The 16,900-nt window shown below is 33.1% G+C and overlaps 1 pseudogene; it reads left to right on the top strand.

Annotated features, from left to right (window-relative positions):
• Positions 1-6,479: 6,479 nt before the first annotated feature.
• Positions 6,480-16,373, top strand: LOC18050420 (annotated as a pseudogene).
• Positions 16,374-16,900: the final 527 nt, after the last annotated feature.

The following is a 16,900-nucleotide window of genomic DNA, read 5'->3' on the forward strand; positions in this document are numbered from 1 at the left end:
ATATATTTTCTGATTAATTTAATCCAAGTCCAACATTTTACAATAATTACACATCAAACAAATTATTTTGGACTTTAGGCTTTTTGGTCCACCAAAGTGAGATGGACCTTACAATTAATGTTTTTTAAATATCTTGTCTTCTTGAATGCATGTAAAAAAAGACGCCTTATAAGCAAATAAATTTTCCTTATGCCTTATGATTTAGAGCATGGGGTAGTAATTGCCTACCTGGAGTAGCTACGGTCTTTTGTTTCAATATATGGTCAAAAGCATTTATAATGTAGTGTAAAAGCCATTACTCACTGCTTGTTACACTCGATCGATGTTGAACGGGATATAATTGTCATATTTCTCAAATTAGTGGCTTTTGGATGCTGGTGTAACAGAAATCTGGTTCACGGACCACAAAAGTGATATTGTTGATCCCTTTTCTGCATGTGACATCATAGAACAAATGTTTTGATCTTTGATTAGAATTCATGCTCAGCTTATTTTGCTAAACAAAGAATTAATGGTCAAGATTTATTTTTTGTTTTCATCTTTTTATTTCTCTTACTTAACAATTATTGTTTCAGATCTTTACAAAAACTTGGCTCAACAATGAATCTTTGCCCCTTGATCTTATGCTAGCAAAACCAACATAGTACTTCATCATTGTTGTGGCACAAATAATAAGCAAGATTACTGCAATGAATTTGACTTGAGGAAGCTGTTAGGGAGGCACTATTTTACCAGACAGCATGTCAATTGTGTTGGCATCCAAGATTAAGAAAATTCTTGTTGCTCTTCAAGGGCATTATGCCACATTTTTAGCTCAATTTCAAAGGTATTCTTTATGATAAGTTATCACCTGTGAGTATTTATTTCTATGGTTTGCATATAAACACACATGCGTGCATGCCTACATATAGCCATGAATATATTACACCTCTGAAAACTCATGTGGTCAAGCTAGCTTCTAGACCCTGGTTCTTAGAAAATTAGGTGAGGGAAGAAGCGATTTTAAAGGATGGATTCAGAAGATCACGTCCATATTCTTATTATTAAATGTGTGCCAATTGAATTTTCAAACCACACAGAACTTGAGTTAGTATTTGGGGAATATAATTTTTTTCATATGAAATAATGAGGAATTGCAGAGTGATGGAGGATATACAAGCAGAAAATAGTATTATATAGATACTGTTGTTAACATGGTGATAGTTTGGTGGATTTTTGTTAAATTGTTAAAGATGTTGTTGTTTGCTTCAATTTTTTTGAACAATGCCTTTTTTGGCTGAGTCTTTTTGCATTTCAGTATCACAATATCTATTGTTATTTTATTAAAATCCCTGCTGGAGATAATCTTTTGGATTTTCAAGTTTAAAATGGACTATAATTATAACTCTTAAACTAAAAGATGTGATATTGAAAGTGTAGAGTGTGCTTCATTCTAATATTATATTTACCATAATAGGTGTCTTGTATTTTCCATCTGTTAACTATATTATTTGATAAAACATATCTTCAGGTTCCTGTGATAAACGAGGAAACATCATTCTTAGTAAAGTAGTAAAAGACTAGGTCCTTGGTTTTAGAATGTCTAAATCAGGCCCCTGTTGATAGTTGAAGTGGGAGTTCATATGGCATTTCTAGTTATTGCCCTATGTTACGGTTCAAATTAATTAGTTAATTAGAGTAGCTTGTTGGAAAAAATATCCCTCATCAACTAAGTATTGAACTTGGGTTAAGCATATAACATCTGGACAAACCTCAAATCTTAAGATAGCTTTTAGGTTGAGTTAGACCATAGACTTCTATATGCTATCAGAGCCAGACTCATGCAGAAGTGGACTCACACTACTTGACCATGTGATAAGGAGCAGTCAAAAAGACCGACCTGCATGTGATGGGGATGTTAGGAAAAATATCCCACATAGACTAAGTCTTGGAAAATCCACTACCCTTGAGCTAGCTTCGTAGACTTCTATATAACTAATCCTAATCATATGGTTGTTGGTGCAAAGTTTGTTATTCATTAACTTGATCTAAGCTCATGTATTGGGTGTATATGGAATCCCCTAGTGATTAATATATAAGCGTCTTGTATTTCCATTCTAAATTCAATTAATAATGGTGTTCTTGTTTCATCAATTTTTTCTCTTACTCTTTAACCTTCTCATCATTTTTCTTAGTAACCAAATATAAAAAATTTGCTCAATATACTTTGATTTGGTATTAGAGGTTCGATCAAGCACTTCCATGGCTTCCTCTAGCTCCAATACAAGCACATTCTCATATCATTTCTTCAGCTTGAGCTAATAAATTAAAAGAGTAAAAGGTTTTCTTGATGGACCCAGAGCTTGTCAATATTAGTCTCTCTAGTTAATCTAGAAGTACCAATGCTATTGCATGAGCAAATATCGCTTTTGCTATTTAGATGTTATTGCACTGGTTTTTTTCCTCTATCAATGTTAGATTCTTAGCTTAATGGTAACTTTAAAACTTCTTGCAAATTTTGGAGTAGCTTAAAACAATATTTTGGATATGAAACTACAACTAAGAAAGTTCATTTAAAGATAATGTTGAATAATCATAGAAAAGGATATGTGTCTATGACTAAATATTTTGGCAAATTGAGGTCTATAACTGATAAGTTGGCTATTGCTAGAAGTCCAGCAATTTATAGACTAGGACAACCTTACTTTCTTGTAACTGTATTTAATGAGGCCAATGTTCTTAAGATGAGTGTTAATAAAGCTCACTCCAATGTTCTTAAGATGAGTGTTAATAAAGCTTACTCTATAGTATTGACTCATGACGCTAGATTGGAGAGTAGTCAATCTAATGCTAGTAAAGAGGCTAAGTTAAACTATGTAGATTAGCTCAGGTAAGAAATAATCAAAACAAAGTAGGAAACAATGCTGGTTGAAGTAACAACAATCAAGGAAATTGGAATGCAAACTATTTGAATAAAAATGAAAGTGGAAATTGGAATGGAAACTATAGTGTAGAGAGGTTTTAGATAAGGAAGATAAAGACATCTGCGACAGTATTTAGGAAAGGGACAATCGATTGGTAACCAAAATTGGAATCGAATTTAGGGTGGTAACTAAGGTAGAGGTGGATTTACTGGTAGTTTTAATAGTGGTTTTGGTGATTTTTCTTGTGGTTTTAATGGTTTCAGAAAAAGAGGTGGTAGAGGAAATATCACCTATCAAATCTATTTCAAGTATAATCACTCTACTACTGAATAGAAGGATAAATTAAACAGAAATTTGTTCCAAACATCCCAATGCAAGGCTACTTCCCAAGTCAGAATGAAGGTTTTAGAGCTACCTATATGACCACATTAGAAGGAGTTGTAGATCAAAGTTATACCTAGATAGTAGAGCTACACATCTCACTATTAGTGTAGAATCTGACTGATATATACTGGTTCGAAACTACTTTAGTTCGTAATGGACAAGTCTTGAAACCACACACATAGGCCATGCTTGCTTTTATACCTTATTAGAAAGTCAATTGAACCTTACTAATATGTTATATGTTCTTAAAATTACCAAAAATCTTATCAATATATCAAAGCTTCTTACAGAAAACCATTAAGTTTTCTTCCAATTTATGTTTTATGACGAATGAGATAGAGGGAACTTTAATAGTACAAAGGATTGCTAATCTCAAGATTAATAAGATATTTATTCTAAAGTGCAAGTTTCTAAAGCTAGTTCAATAGTGTCTATTCTTTCTAATAATGAAAATGTGAACTCTTTGCAAAAGTCAGTCAATATAGTATGTGTCAGTTCAATTCCATTTAATTTTAGTGTTAGTTTAGCAAGCTTTCATCCTTCATGCTGTGAGTCAATAAAGGGATTGCACAATATACATAGTCATCCAAGCAAACATGTCTTGCAGGCAATATTAAGGGTTCTACCTTTGTATTTTATTAATATCCAATATCTTGCTTTTTATGATGCCTTTCAACTAGGGGTGGGCGCGGTTCGGTTTTTTACTAAATTTTTCATAATCGTTCGATTACAATTATTTTAAAATCATAATCGCGATTAATCAAATTACCGAAACAATCAAATACTCGATTAATCGAAATAATTCGATTCGGTTCGGTTTGATTATTTCGATTATGGGCCTATTTGACCTATTTTGGGCTTTTTTAAATTTAAAACTTTAAATTAATATATCTACCACAAACATAAAAAGTTAACAAACAAAGAATTATTAAACCCCAATATGTTGTCTCTGCTTTGTTCACCACCGTTGAAGTTGCTGCAATCTGCAAGCAATTCACGGTCCAGAATTTGCAGTAGCTGAATTCATGCTGTGATGGATTGTGTTGTTTCAATCAACCTAATTCTTTAGATTTCTGTCTGTGCATTGGCATGCTTGTTGCAATCTTAATTTCTAAGAGGATAAAATATTTTGAGGAAGAAAATATTAATCCAACAGTACACAAATTCATCAATTGGATTTCCTTTATATAATTTAAGCAGCCTTCCAAAAGATGATGAATAGCTCATGCCAAATATTATATCAAACAAAATAAATATACTCATGTTTAATGTACTGCTCTCATTTTCTACACTTTTAAAATAATAAAAATTAAAAGGTAAGAGCACAAAAATAACTAAATAAGCACCAATCTATAGGCTAAAAGCAAACTGCAAATTCATAAGCATACAAGTACCCTCCATGTTCTTCAACTGCATGCGCTGACATTGTCCATTATATTTTAATCAACCTGTTCTTATGCATCTACATTCTGCTTCTAAGTGGTAACTGGTAAAATGTTATTAATTTTTATAAATAAGAAATAATAATTGATTGGATGTCACCGACATGCAGCCAGGACAAGCACATCATATGCAAGGCCATCAAATCGGAGCAACAAATTAAAAGGATAATGGATTCATGTATTTTATGTAAACTACGTTTGGTTAATCTCAAGCATTGCCTTGTAAATACAGACTGAGAATCCCATAAAACCCACCTAATGAAAGAAGAACAGAAATATAAAACACAGGTACAAACATTTCAGCAGCAAAGTTTAACGGCATGATTGTTAAAATTGGAAATGTTTGCAGCAGCTGAAATGTTTGTTTCAAAGAATCAAACTCAACGCTCAGAACAACTTCATGGAGCAGGAACAAGACAACATTTTGTCTTCAAAACAGTACAAAACCTTAACCTATGATCATTTTCATTTTAAAAAAAAGGTTGAATTAATAAACTTCCAGAAAACAAATACCAATCTTCACACGGTAGGTGACAGTGACAGTAGCAGCAGATGACAGCGGCTATAGCAGGTGGTAGCGGCGGCGGAGACTCGGCGATGAGTAGCAGCAGTAAATCAGATTCGTGAAGGATGAGCAGTGGCGGCGACGAACAGCGGGGACGAGATTACAGCGGCTGACGGTGCTGCGGCTGAAGGAGTGAAGGTCACGAGTTCGGTTTTTGGCTAAAGAAAGAAGAAGTGTTTAGATTTAGAGTTAGGGTTTGTTTATTTCACTTTGGTTTATTTGATATCCGGTTCGGTTTTTCATTTTTTTTTAAAACCAAAAACCGAACCGACTGATTTTACTACTTTTATTATATTACTCATTCGGTTTTTTGGAGGTAAAAAACCACACAAAAATTGAACCGAACCATTCGATGAACGGTTCGGTTTAATTTTTTATTAATCAGGTTTTTTTGCCCACCCTTACTTTCAACATGAAAAGTTACATTAATCTCATTTGCTTATTTTGAAATTATATCAAGATCTCCATACAAATTTTACCCATTGATTTAAGGGGACCAGCCTCTGTTGTTTCTATGGATGGTTATAGATATTACATCCATTTTGTTGACGAATATATAAGACACAACTGGGTATTTCCTTTCACACGTAAATTAGAAGTAGTAGATACATTCAAACACTCCAAACACTCTATGCTCCATGCTGAAAAATAGTTCTCCTTATTTATCAAAACACTACAACAGGGAATTCATACTAGATATAGTTTGTCCACATCCTCACTATCAAAATGATGTAGTTGAAAGGAAACATATGCACATTTTTTAGATAGGTTTTACTCTCCTTGGTGAAGCTCATTTACCTCTCTCCTTTTCGTGGGAAGCATGCCAACATTAATGCTTAATAATTTAGCCCCTTCCCCTAAATATTTGATTATTAGTTTCTTAGAGTTTTTAGTTGTTCCTGTTTCCTGTTACTAAGGCATTACAACCAACATAAGCTTGATTTTCATGCTTAGAAATGTGTTTTAATTGATTAAAGTTCTATCCATAAGGGATCTAAGTGTCTGAATAAGTTAGATAGAGTTTATATTGCAAGGCATGTCACCTTTAATGAGTCAAAGTTTCCTTACTTAGAGTTATTTCAATCTCAAAATTCTTCTATTGTGTCTGAATATGTCACTGTCAATTCATCACTTATTTAGTTCTCTTTATCCCAAAATTATGTTCTTAATGATAGTAGTGCTACAATGCCATCTACTTCTGCTTCTAGTCTTGCTTTGTTTCCTATATCGAGTTATGATTTAGCACGGTAATCTTCATCAACACAATACTAATCTAAACAAATGGATATTAGCCATTAAATATATTCCCATAAATAAATAGAAAACAAGAAAAGAAGATAAAGAGTTGATGTCCACTTAATCTTGCGATCTCTCCTTCTTATCCTCTGTGAATCTTCTGTTGCAGCCCTCAAATCTCTATTATTTTATGTTTTTCTTTGTTATTTTTCCTTGAATGACGGTTCCCTCTTTTCTTTTCATGCGTACTCCTTTTATAACTTGGGATTAGGGCAACCAAAAGTGTGTAAAGCGCATCCTCTATTTTTGGAAACTTCATATCACAATCTTTTAGTTATTGCGCACAAAATCTAGCCTGTCAATGCTCCAAGATTACTACAGCAACGACTATAGCATTTTTATTGTTTCAAACTTTTTTTAATTTCTCTGCAGCCAAGTTATTATGTCATCTCTGCAAGGCTGTTGCAGCAGCATTCGATTCCTAAAACTTGAGCTTTTCGGTCACCTACAATCATGCACATAATCTAAGCATAAAATGATCTAAACTAAACTCAATTTATTAAAAATCAACTAAAATAGATGCTTAGGCAAAATGTAACTAAAATGTAATAAAAACACATCATTTACTCTCTAAGTAATATTGATTTAAGTTTAAAAGTGTCATGATAACTCTCATTTTATAAAGTTATCAATAATCACAATGGGAAATAGAAATAAGGGTTTTTTTTTTAATTGAATAATTGAATTCAATTAAATTATGCAAGACCTTCTTATTTATAACAGTGTAAAACTGCTTCTTCAAGCTAATTCAAATAGGAAAACTAAATCACATTTATACTAGAAATAAATGACCTAAACACATACCTAATAAGCCACTAACTAAAATAAAAAATATAAAAAAGTCCTAAAATAAATAAACTCTAGAATCTTCTAAACATGTCCTACATCAAACATTCACCAGTAATGGCTTTAAAGGTAATATCAAGAACCATTTGAATCCATTTTCTCTCGATCTATCTAATGGTGTCGTTACTAATATTAAAAGATCATCAGAGACAGTCAAATAGCTACTTAACACTATAGCTTCAAACCATGACATTGTCGTTTCATAGTGGCGGGTCATGTTGCACCACTATCATTATCAGGTTAAGCATAGCATGATCTAGCATCGAATCGCCATCATTAAATGGTAAAGTTATGGCAAAACACAGTTTTAAGCACTGATTTTGTTTTTTTCCATTCATCTTTTGATGTTAGTAATAATACCATTGGAGAGATCGTGAGAAATGGATTCTAATGGTCTTAGCAGTGTAATTATAGAGTATATTTTATTTTTCCCTAACAACTTCAGGCAGCGACTTTGTCAATAATAGTGACTGGTTTATTTCACTTTTTTTTATTTTAATGAATTTTAGATATTTATTAATATTGAAAATTAAAAATTGTCATTATATTTTTAATAAATAATAGGGAAAAATCACCTTAACTTTTGTATTCTTGGATGGGTATTCTTGAAATGATGATAGGGTATACAATAGAACCATGATTAATTAATAGTCTTGGGATGAAGAAAAATCTATTAATTTGGTTAATATTAGTGTGTCAATAAATTGAAAATTGTCAATCTATCAATACGTCAATAATTTACTGACTTATAATAATAATACCACGTTTATAATAAGATTTTTTTTATGAATTATAGAGGTAGTATAATTAGAGAATTCAGTAATGTTGTCAAGTTGTATGATACGATTTTGATTTGATTTAGATTGAGTAAATCAGTCACTTGATAATGCTTTGACTAGATTACGTGGTTGGATCATAGTTATATGATAATTCATCCAAGGATACCTTTTGGTGGCAATATATTAAGCTGATCTCTCCCTTATTTCTCTTAATACAATAAAAAAAAAATACAATAATGACTTCTTATTTGAAAGATGTAAAGAAAGCAATAACGATTGATAAAATGTGCAAAACATTATACCAGTATAACAAAGAAAATCATGGACACACAATATATATTTAGTTTCAAATTAGTTAATTATTAGTTTACATATTAATAGGATCCTATAGAAAAATAATTTTTTTTAGAAAATATATTATATATCTAATAAATTTAACGAATTTTTAATTTATCACTTTGGCCCAAAATTGAGACCAACAAAAACTATTATTCAATCAAGGTTATCAGTTTATTAATTACTAATTTAACGAAGTTCTATCATCCAATCAAGGGGTATTTTTCCCTTCCATCAATTTTCTACATAAAGTCGCGGAAAGGCACACCTAGCTAGTTAAATAGCATTGCTAACTTGGGTAGAGATTGCAGCTCATGGCTCCGAAAGAGTTTCCTCGCAGCTTGTTTACTAGCGTTTACTCTACAAATCTTCTTCTCCCATACAGTATCATTTTCAGTTTCTCTTCTTTCCAACTCCAACGAAAGCTCGTCTATGGAGGTGTATACACAGACACACACACACTAATTACGAGCTACTTAATTATCATCTATGCATTAATGTCGTATGTGTGTATATATATATAATGTTGTTGATTAATCTTTTCCGGTATGTAGGGTTTGATTAAACTTGAAGTAGGATGTGTGAATCAACCAGACTCCCAGAGGATGTTTCTATTGTGGTTAGGGTGCGGTTTATACAGCTACTAGAGATGGTTGGGTCAAGTATATTATCCTCCATAATGAAACATTGGTTAATTGGAAGCATGTAGACAGTCAATCTCTAGTTGGACTCACAACAACAAAGGATGGTGACGTCATTATGTGCGATAATGCAAAAGTGAGGAACATAATTAACTCTCAAGCTTTAATTATTGTACGTGTGAGTGTGCGTGCATGTGCGCACGTGTATTACCAGAAATTAAAAATCATCTTTAATATGTTTTTTTCTCCCCCAATATGATCGATCAGGGTTTGCTTAAGGTTAGCGAAGAAGGCGTTGTAAGAGAGATTGTAACATCTTTCATGTTTTTTGGTTTGATATTCTGGACGAAAACGGTTTGCCGTTTCTTGAGAAAATGGCTAACCGTTTAAGTCCAGAGAGCATGTTTGCTGTTCTGGATAAAACGGCTCACCGGTATTAAGAAAACGGCTATCCGTTTACCTCTAAAGAGCATGTTTTATGTTCTAGAGAAAATGGCTCACCGTTATTGAGAAAATGACTAACCGTTTATTTACAAAGAGCAACGTATTTGACATTCTGGAATAAAACGGCTCACCGTTTATTGAGAAAACGGCTAACCGTTTATTTCCAGAAAGGCGTCAACTAGAAAACGGTTGGCAAATTTCAAGTGTTAATCGTTGCAAATTCAAACCAAAAGATTGTTTTTGAAGAAGTACCGTTTCGAATGGTTGTATTCTTTTAAATTACAATCTTCTTCTTCAAAAAAAAAAAAAAAAAAACATATACAATGAGATTAAAATCAGATTTTGCAGATTTCATATATGTTCTGGAAATATAATCTTATTTGCTAGAGATTGTATTCAGGATTTGATATATCTTGGGGGTAATTTGCCATTAAAACTCTATAGCAAACCAAGATTGGTGAGGGCAAATAAAACCTTAAAGGAAAGTGTGCAAACACGTCTCAAATCCTAAGAAATATTCTTCATTCTTTGCCTCCATATTCTTATTATTCACTAACAATCTTTAAGGTTTTATTTCGTTCTAAATGGAGGCTGAGAAGAGTTTAACGTCATTTCTTAATCCTAGTGTCCATCTCGATCGTTTTGATGGAACTAATTTCACTCGTTGGAAGGGAAAATTGTTCTTTCTCCTTACTGTTCTTAAAGTGGCATATGTTCTTGATCCGAAATTGGAACCATTTCCAGAACCAAGAGAAGATGATACCGAAGTTGTTAAGGCTGCAAGAAAATGTCGTGAAGATGATGAATTGATGTGCAGGGGTCACATACTCAATACGCTTTCTGATAGATTGTATGATCTCTACAATTCTATGACTTCTCCGGTGGAAATTTGGAATGCTCTTGAATACAAATACAAAATGGAGAAAGAAGGTACTGACAAATTCCTTGTATCTAAATATTTTGAATTTATTATGGTTGACACAAAATCCATTCTTGATCAAATACATGAGTTACAAATTATTGTTGCTAAGCTTCGAGAGTTAAAAGTTGAAATTTCTGAATCATTTCAAGTTGGGGCTATTATTGCTAAATTGCCTCAAAGTTGGAATGATTATAGAAAGAATTCTTCATAGTAAAGAGAACATAACTTTAGAAGAATTGCAAAAACACTTGGTAATTGAAGAAGAGACTAGGTCTCGCGAATCCAAGGATAAGTATGATTCTACTAAAGTTAATGTTGTTGAAGCTAGTAAATTCTCAAAGAATTTTAAGGTCAAGAATGACAAGAAATTCAAAAAGTCCAGCACACAAAAGTTTTCTGGAAATTGTTTCTTTTGTGGTAAGAAAGGCCATCGCCAAAGTGATTGCAGATTCAAGAAGAAAAAGGAAGAAGTGAATTCCCATAAAGCTAATGTCATTGAAAACAAATCTGAAGAGATTTGTGCTATGGTTTCTGAAATGCAAATTGGCATGATTACCGAAATCAATATGGCTGAAACTAAGTCCTATGATTGGTGGCTCGATTCGGGTGCAACAATTCATGTTTGTAATGATAAGAAATTTTTCTTATCATACAAAGAAGAAACGGAAGGACAAATGGTTCTCATGGGGAACAATAATGCAGCCATAGTAGCAGGGAAAGGAGTTGTTGAGATCAACTTCACTTCTGGAAAGAAAGTCACATTGTATAATGTCTTTCATGTACCTTCCGTTAGGAAGAATCTTATTTCTGCTAGTTGTATGTGTAAGCATGGGCTTAAGATTGTGCTTGAGAGTAATACTTGTATTATCTCAAAGAATGGATTATTTGTTGGGAAAGGATATTCTTGTGATGGAATGTACAAACTCAGCATTAATAATAATCATAACAACTTAGCTTATATTGTTGAGTCTTGTGATGTTTGGCATGCTAGATTAGCACATTTGAATTTTAGATCTTTGAAATACATGTCTAAGCATGGTTTGATTAATTGCAATGATGTTAAAGGTCATACGTGTGAAATCTGCATCCAAGCTAAATTACCTAAGAAGCCTTTTCCTAAAGCTGAACGAAATACTCAAATATTGGATTTAATACATACCGATATTTGTGAGTATAATGGCATGTTAACAAGAGTAGGTAAGAGGTACTTTATCACCTTTATTGATGATTGTTCTAGATACACTTATGTGTATTTACTTAGAACAAAAAATGAAGCTTTTGATAAATTTAAAATTTTCAAAGCTGAAGTTGAGAACCAAAAAGATAAGAAAATCAAAATGGTTCGTAGTGATAAAGGTGGTGAATATTTCTTAATTGAATTTAATAATTATTGTGAAGAATTTGGAATTATTCACCAAAGAACAGCTCCATTTACTCCTCAACAAAATGGTTTGGCTGAAAGGAAGAATAGGATTTTCACGGATAGGATAAATTCTATGATCCTTAATGCAAAACTACCTAATAATTTGTGGGGGGAAGCATTACTCACTGCATGTCATATTCATAACAGAATTACATCTTTGAAAACACATATATCTCCTTATGAAATTTGGAAAGGAAGAAAACCAAACTTGATGTATTTAAGGGTCTGGGGTTGTTTAGCTTTTTATAAAATACATGACCCTAAGTCATCAAAGTTGAGTGCTAGAGGTATAAAAAGTGTTTTCGTAGGATATGCTGAAAATTCCAAGGCTTATAGGTTGTTAGATTTAGATTCTAATGTGATTGTGGAATCTAGAGATGTTGAATTTATTGAGAATAAATTTCAACATGATTATAATATTGAATTAGAATCAAGTATTGATCAACCATATGTTAGTACTCCTGGTACCTCCACTAACAATAATAAAATGAAAGAGTCTATGACATCTTTCGAACTAAGGAGGAGTCAAGGTGAAAAGAAAGAAAAGAGTTTAGCTCCGGATTTTATTTCATCACAAGCACTACTCTTCTTGGTTGAAGGGGACAGAAAGAATGTACTTAACAAAGTACCATTGTTGTTAAATATTGAAAAAGATCCAAAAACATTCAGTGAAGCTATGTCTTTTAGAGACACTTCTTTTTGGAGAGAGGCGGTGAATGATGAAATGGATTCGATTATGTCGAATCAAACATGGGTCTTGGTTGATCTTCCTCCAGGATCTAAACCAATAAGCAGCAAATGGGTATTTAGAAGAAAGTACAATAGTGATGGTTCTTTGCAAACTTTTAAGGCTAGATTAGTAGCCAAAGGGTTTAAGCAAAGAAATGGTATTGATTATTTCGATACATATGCTCTGGTAGTTAGATTAACTTCTATAAGAGTGCTATTTGCAATTGCTTCATTGAACAATTTGTATGTGCATCAAATGGATGTTAAAACAACTTTTCTTAATGGTGATCTTGATGAAGAAATCTATATGGAACAACCTGAGGGATTTGTTTTGCAAGGAAATGAGAAAAAGGTATGCAAGTTAGTCAAATCTCTTTATGGTTTAAAGCAAGCACCAAAACAATGGCATGAGAAGTTTGATTCGGTAATTTTATCTCATGGTTTTAAGCATAATAATGCTGATAAATGTATATATTTTAAATTTACGAATGATTTTGGAGTGATTATATGCTTGTATGTTGATGACTTGCTTATCTTTGGAACAAATATGCAAGGAGTAGATGATACAAAGAAGTATTTAACTTCACAATTTAAGATGAAATATCTTGGTGAAGTAGATACTATCTTAGGTGTCAAAATGAATAAACATAGTGGGGGTTACTCGTTGTGTCAATCTCATTATATAGAGAAAGTGCTTCTTAAATTCAATTATTTGAAATTTAAAGAAGTTAATACCCCATATGATTCTAGTATTAAATTACTAGAGAATTCAGGCCGAGTAGTAGCACAACTAGAATATGCTAGTGCTATTGGTAGCTTGATGTATGCTATGCATTGTACGAGGCCTGATATAGCATTTGCAGTTTGTAAAATGTCAAGATTCACGAGTAACCCTAGTGTTGAACACTGGAAAGCAATTGGTAGAATACTTGGTTATCTTAAAAAGACCATTAATTTGGGTTTGTTTTATAATGATTATCCTGAAGTATTGGAAGGATATTCAGATGCTAGTTGGGTAACCAATACAAGAGACAATAAATCCACTTCTGGTTGGATTTTTACAATTGCTGGAGGAGCGGTTTCTTGGGCTTCAAAGAAACAAACGTGCATAACTCATTCAACAATGGAAAGTGAGTTTATAGCACTTGCAGCTGCAGGCAAAAAGCAGAATGGCTAAGAAATTTATTATTTGATATAATATTGTGGCCACAACCGATGCCATCTATTTCTTTGTACTGCGACAGTGAAGCTACATTGTCTAGAGCTTATAATAAAGTGTATAATGGAAAGTCTAGACATATTAGCTTGAGACATGAATATGTGAAACAATTAATAGCAGATGGTGTTATTAATATTGTTTATGTTAGGACTAATAAGAACCTAGCAGATCCTTTAACAAAAGGTCTTTCAAGAGACTTAGTTAAGGATACATCTTTTGGAATGGGATTGAAACCTTTACATAATAAAGTCACCAACGACGGGAACCCAACTATGTAGTAGTTGTATCGCTACTCCATAGTTAAATGGGTAATAACAAGTTGTTGTTATGTGACTGGTTTGGCACCGATCAATAAATAATCCCATTCGAGATATTTGGTGCAAATAGCTACGAGGTTGAGGTTGAGTATTTACTCTTAATGAAGTTCAAGTCTTATAGTAGCTAAAGACATGATTTGAAACTTCACCTAAGTGAACATAAGAAATTGTGCCGTTTCTAACAAGGTCATGGTTTAATCTTGTAAATGTTCATGAATCCAAGATAGAGCACAAGGCCGGAATAGTGCTAACTGTTGGAACAAAACTTTGAAATCTGGGATAGCTTATATGTGATGTATCTTCGGTATTTACTTAAGAGACAAAGTTTAATGCTTAGCACACTATTGTCTTGTAAATGCTTTGAAATACAATAACTAATTAAAGGTTAAAATCGAAAGATACCTTTTTGTATGTATAAGTTTATCATTAATAAATCTGAAAAATATTACAATCTAGTGGGGATTGTAAGAGAGATTGTAACATCTTTCATGTTTTTTGGTTTGATATTCTGGACGAAAACGGTTTGTCGTTTCTTGAGAAAACGGCTAACCGTTTAAGTCCAGAGAGCATGTTTGCTGTTCTGGATAAAACGGCTCACCGGTATTAAGAAAACGGCTACCCGTTTATCTCCAGAGAGCATGTTTTATATTCTAGAGAAAACGGCTCACCGTTATTGAGAAAACAGCTAACCGTTTATTTACAAAGAGCAACGTATTTGACATTCTGGAATAAAACGGCTCACCGTTTATTGAGAAAACGGCTAACCGTTTATTTCCAGAAAGGCGTCAACTAGAAAATGGTTGGCAAATTTTAAGTGTTAATCATTGTAAATTCAAACCAAAAGATTATTTTTGAAGAAGTACCATTTCGAATGGTTGTATTCTTTTAAATTACAATCTTCTTCTTCTTCAAAAAAAAAAAAAACATATACAATGAGATCAAAATCAGATTTTGCAGATTTCATATATATTCTGGAAATATAATCTTATTTGCTAGAGATTGTATTCAGGATTTGATATATCTTGGGGGTAATTTGCCATTAAAACTCTATAGCAAACCAAGATTGGTGAGGGCAAATAAAACCTTAAAGGAAAGTGTGCAAACACGTCTCAAATCCTAAGAAATATTCTTCATTCTTTGCCTCCATATTCTTATTATTCACTAACAGGCGTAGTTATTGTTCCAAATGTAAGGTAATGATGATCATTTCGTTCAATCGTCGCATGCATGCATGCTACGGCGGGAGCCATATGTTATAGTTTATATCTTCTTATCAATTATTTATTTTACGGCCAGTTGCTCAAATATGATCCTAAATCGAACCAAACAATAGTTTTGCAAGAGGGATTTTACTTTGCTAATGGCATTGCGCTCTCAAAAGATGAAGACTTTGTGGTCGTTTGTGAATCATGGAAGTAAGTTGCAATTGAGTTAATAATAGTCATATATGGCATGCGTGCATCTACAATTTAACTAATTAATTAATTCTCTTTCGATGTGGCTGGGTTTAGATTCCGATGCAGAAGATATTGGCTGAAGGGTAATCGCAATGGAACATTGATCCTTTTGCTGAAAACCTTCCAGGTGAACCTGATAACATCAATCTTGTCCCCGATGGCTCTTTTTGGATTGCCTTAATTAAGGTATACATGTTACATATTTTTTCCAAAGGTCTTATTGAGCACATGAGCCTGAGTAGTTTTCAAGCAACTTTACTGTTGGGCAATGGCCACTCGAGCTCGGAGGAGCTAGTTGGACAAAAGAAATAAATCTCTTCATGAATTAATGCAATTAATTATCTAAATAATTATGGTGCATGCTGCAGATGAATCACACCGGTGTGACGGCTATCCAAAACTGCAGTGAGAAGTGGGAACTGTTGGATGCATATCCAGGGCTGATCAGCCTACTCCTTCCCATGGGCAGTGATGGGGTGCAAGAGTAGTCAAAGTTGACGGAATTGACGGCAAAATAATCAGGGATTTTAATGATCCTAATGCAACATATATATCCTTTGTCACTTCAGCTGTCGAGTTTGAAGGCAATCTCTACTTGGCTAGCCTCCAATCCTATTTCATTGGGAAACTACCACTCGATGCTCCAAATCCTGAACTGGCTACCATCTAAAGACAGCATGCATGCATCGCAAGCACCATGCATGTTTGATGTTTCCACCAAATTATAATAAGACTATTTTTGCTGATATTTTGCTTTAGCTTGTATTTTATTTTCTGCATGCCTTTATTTGAGGTGGTATGGCTTTATGTTCTCTCCTTTAACCTGCATGATGTTTTCTTTTCCTTTTATTTCAATAATTTTCTCTCCACAGCTGCACACTATAAATCAGTAATCGTTGTCTATTTATATAATTTTTGGTGTCGTTAGAATCTTTGTTTGTGCCTCAACTCAATTGTATCAATATTACTGACAATAAATTTCTCATACGCTATAAATTTATTGTGAAAGTTTTAAATTTCAATAATTTGATTATGAATTTACGGAGAATGGAAGCCTAATATTAAATATGACATTAATGGCCACCAGAAAATGATATGAGCGGCAGCGATCGGCGACAAAACATGATGGCCGGCGCCGCTTCTCATTTTATTGTAATATGCTTGTCCAGACCAATAAAATACACTGAAAATTTGGTG

This window comes from Citrus clementina, unplaced genomic scaffold (genome assembly GCF_000493195.1).
Source record: "Citrus clementina cultivar Clemenules unplaced genomic scaffold, Citrus_clementina_v1.0 scaffold_2, whole genome shotgun sequence".
NCBI lineage: Eukaryota > Viridiplantae > Streptophyta > Magnoliopsida > Sapindales > Rutaceae > Citrus > Citrus x clementina.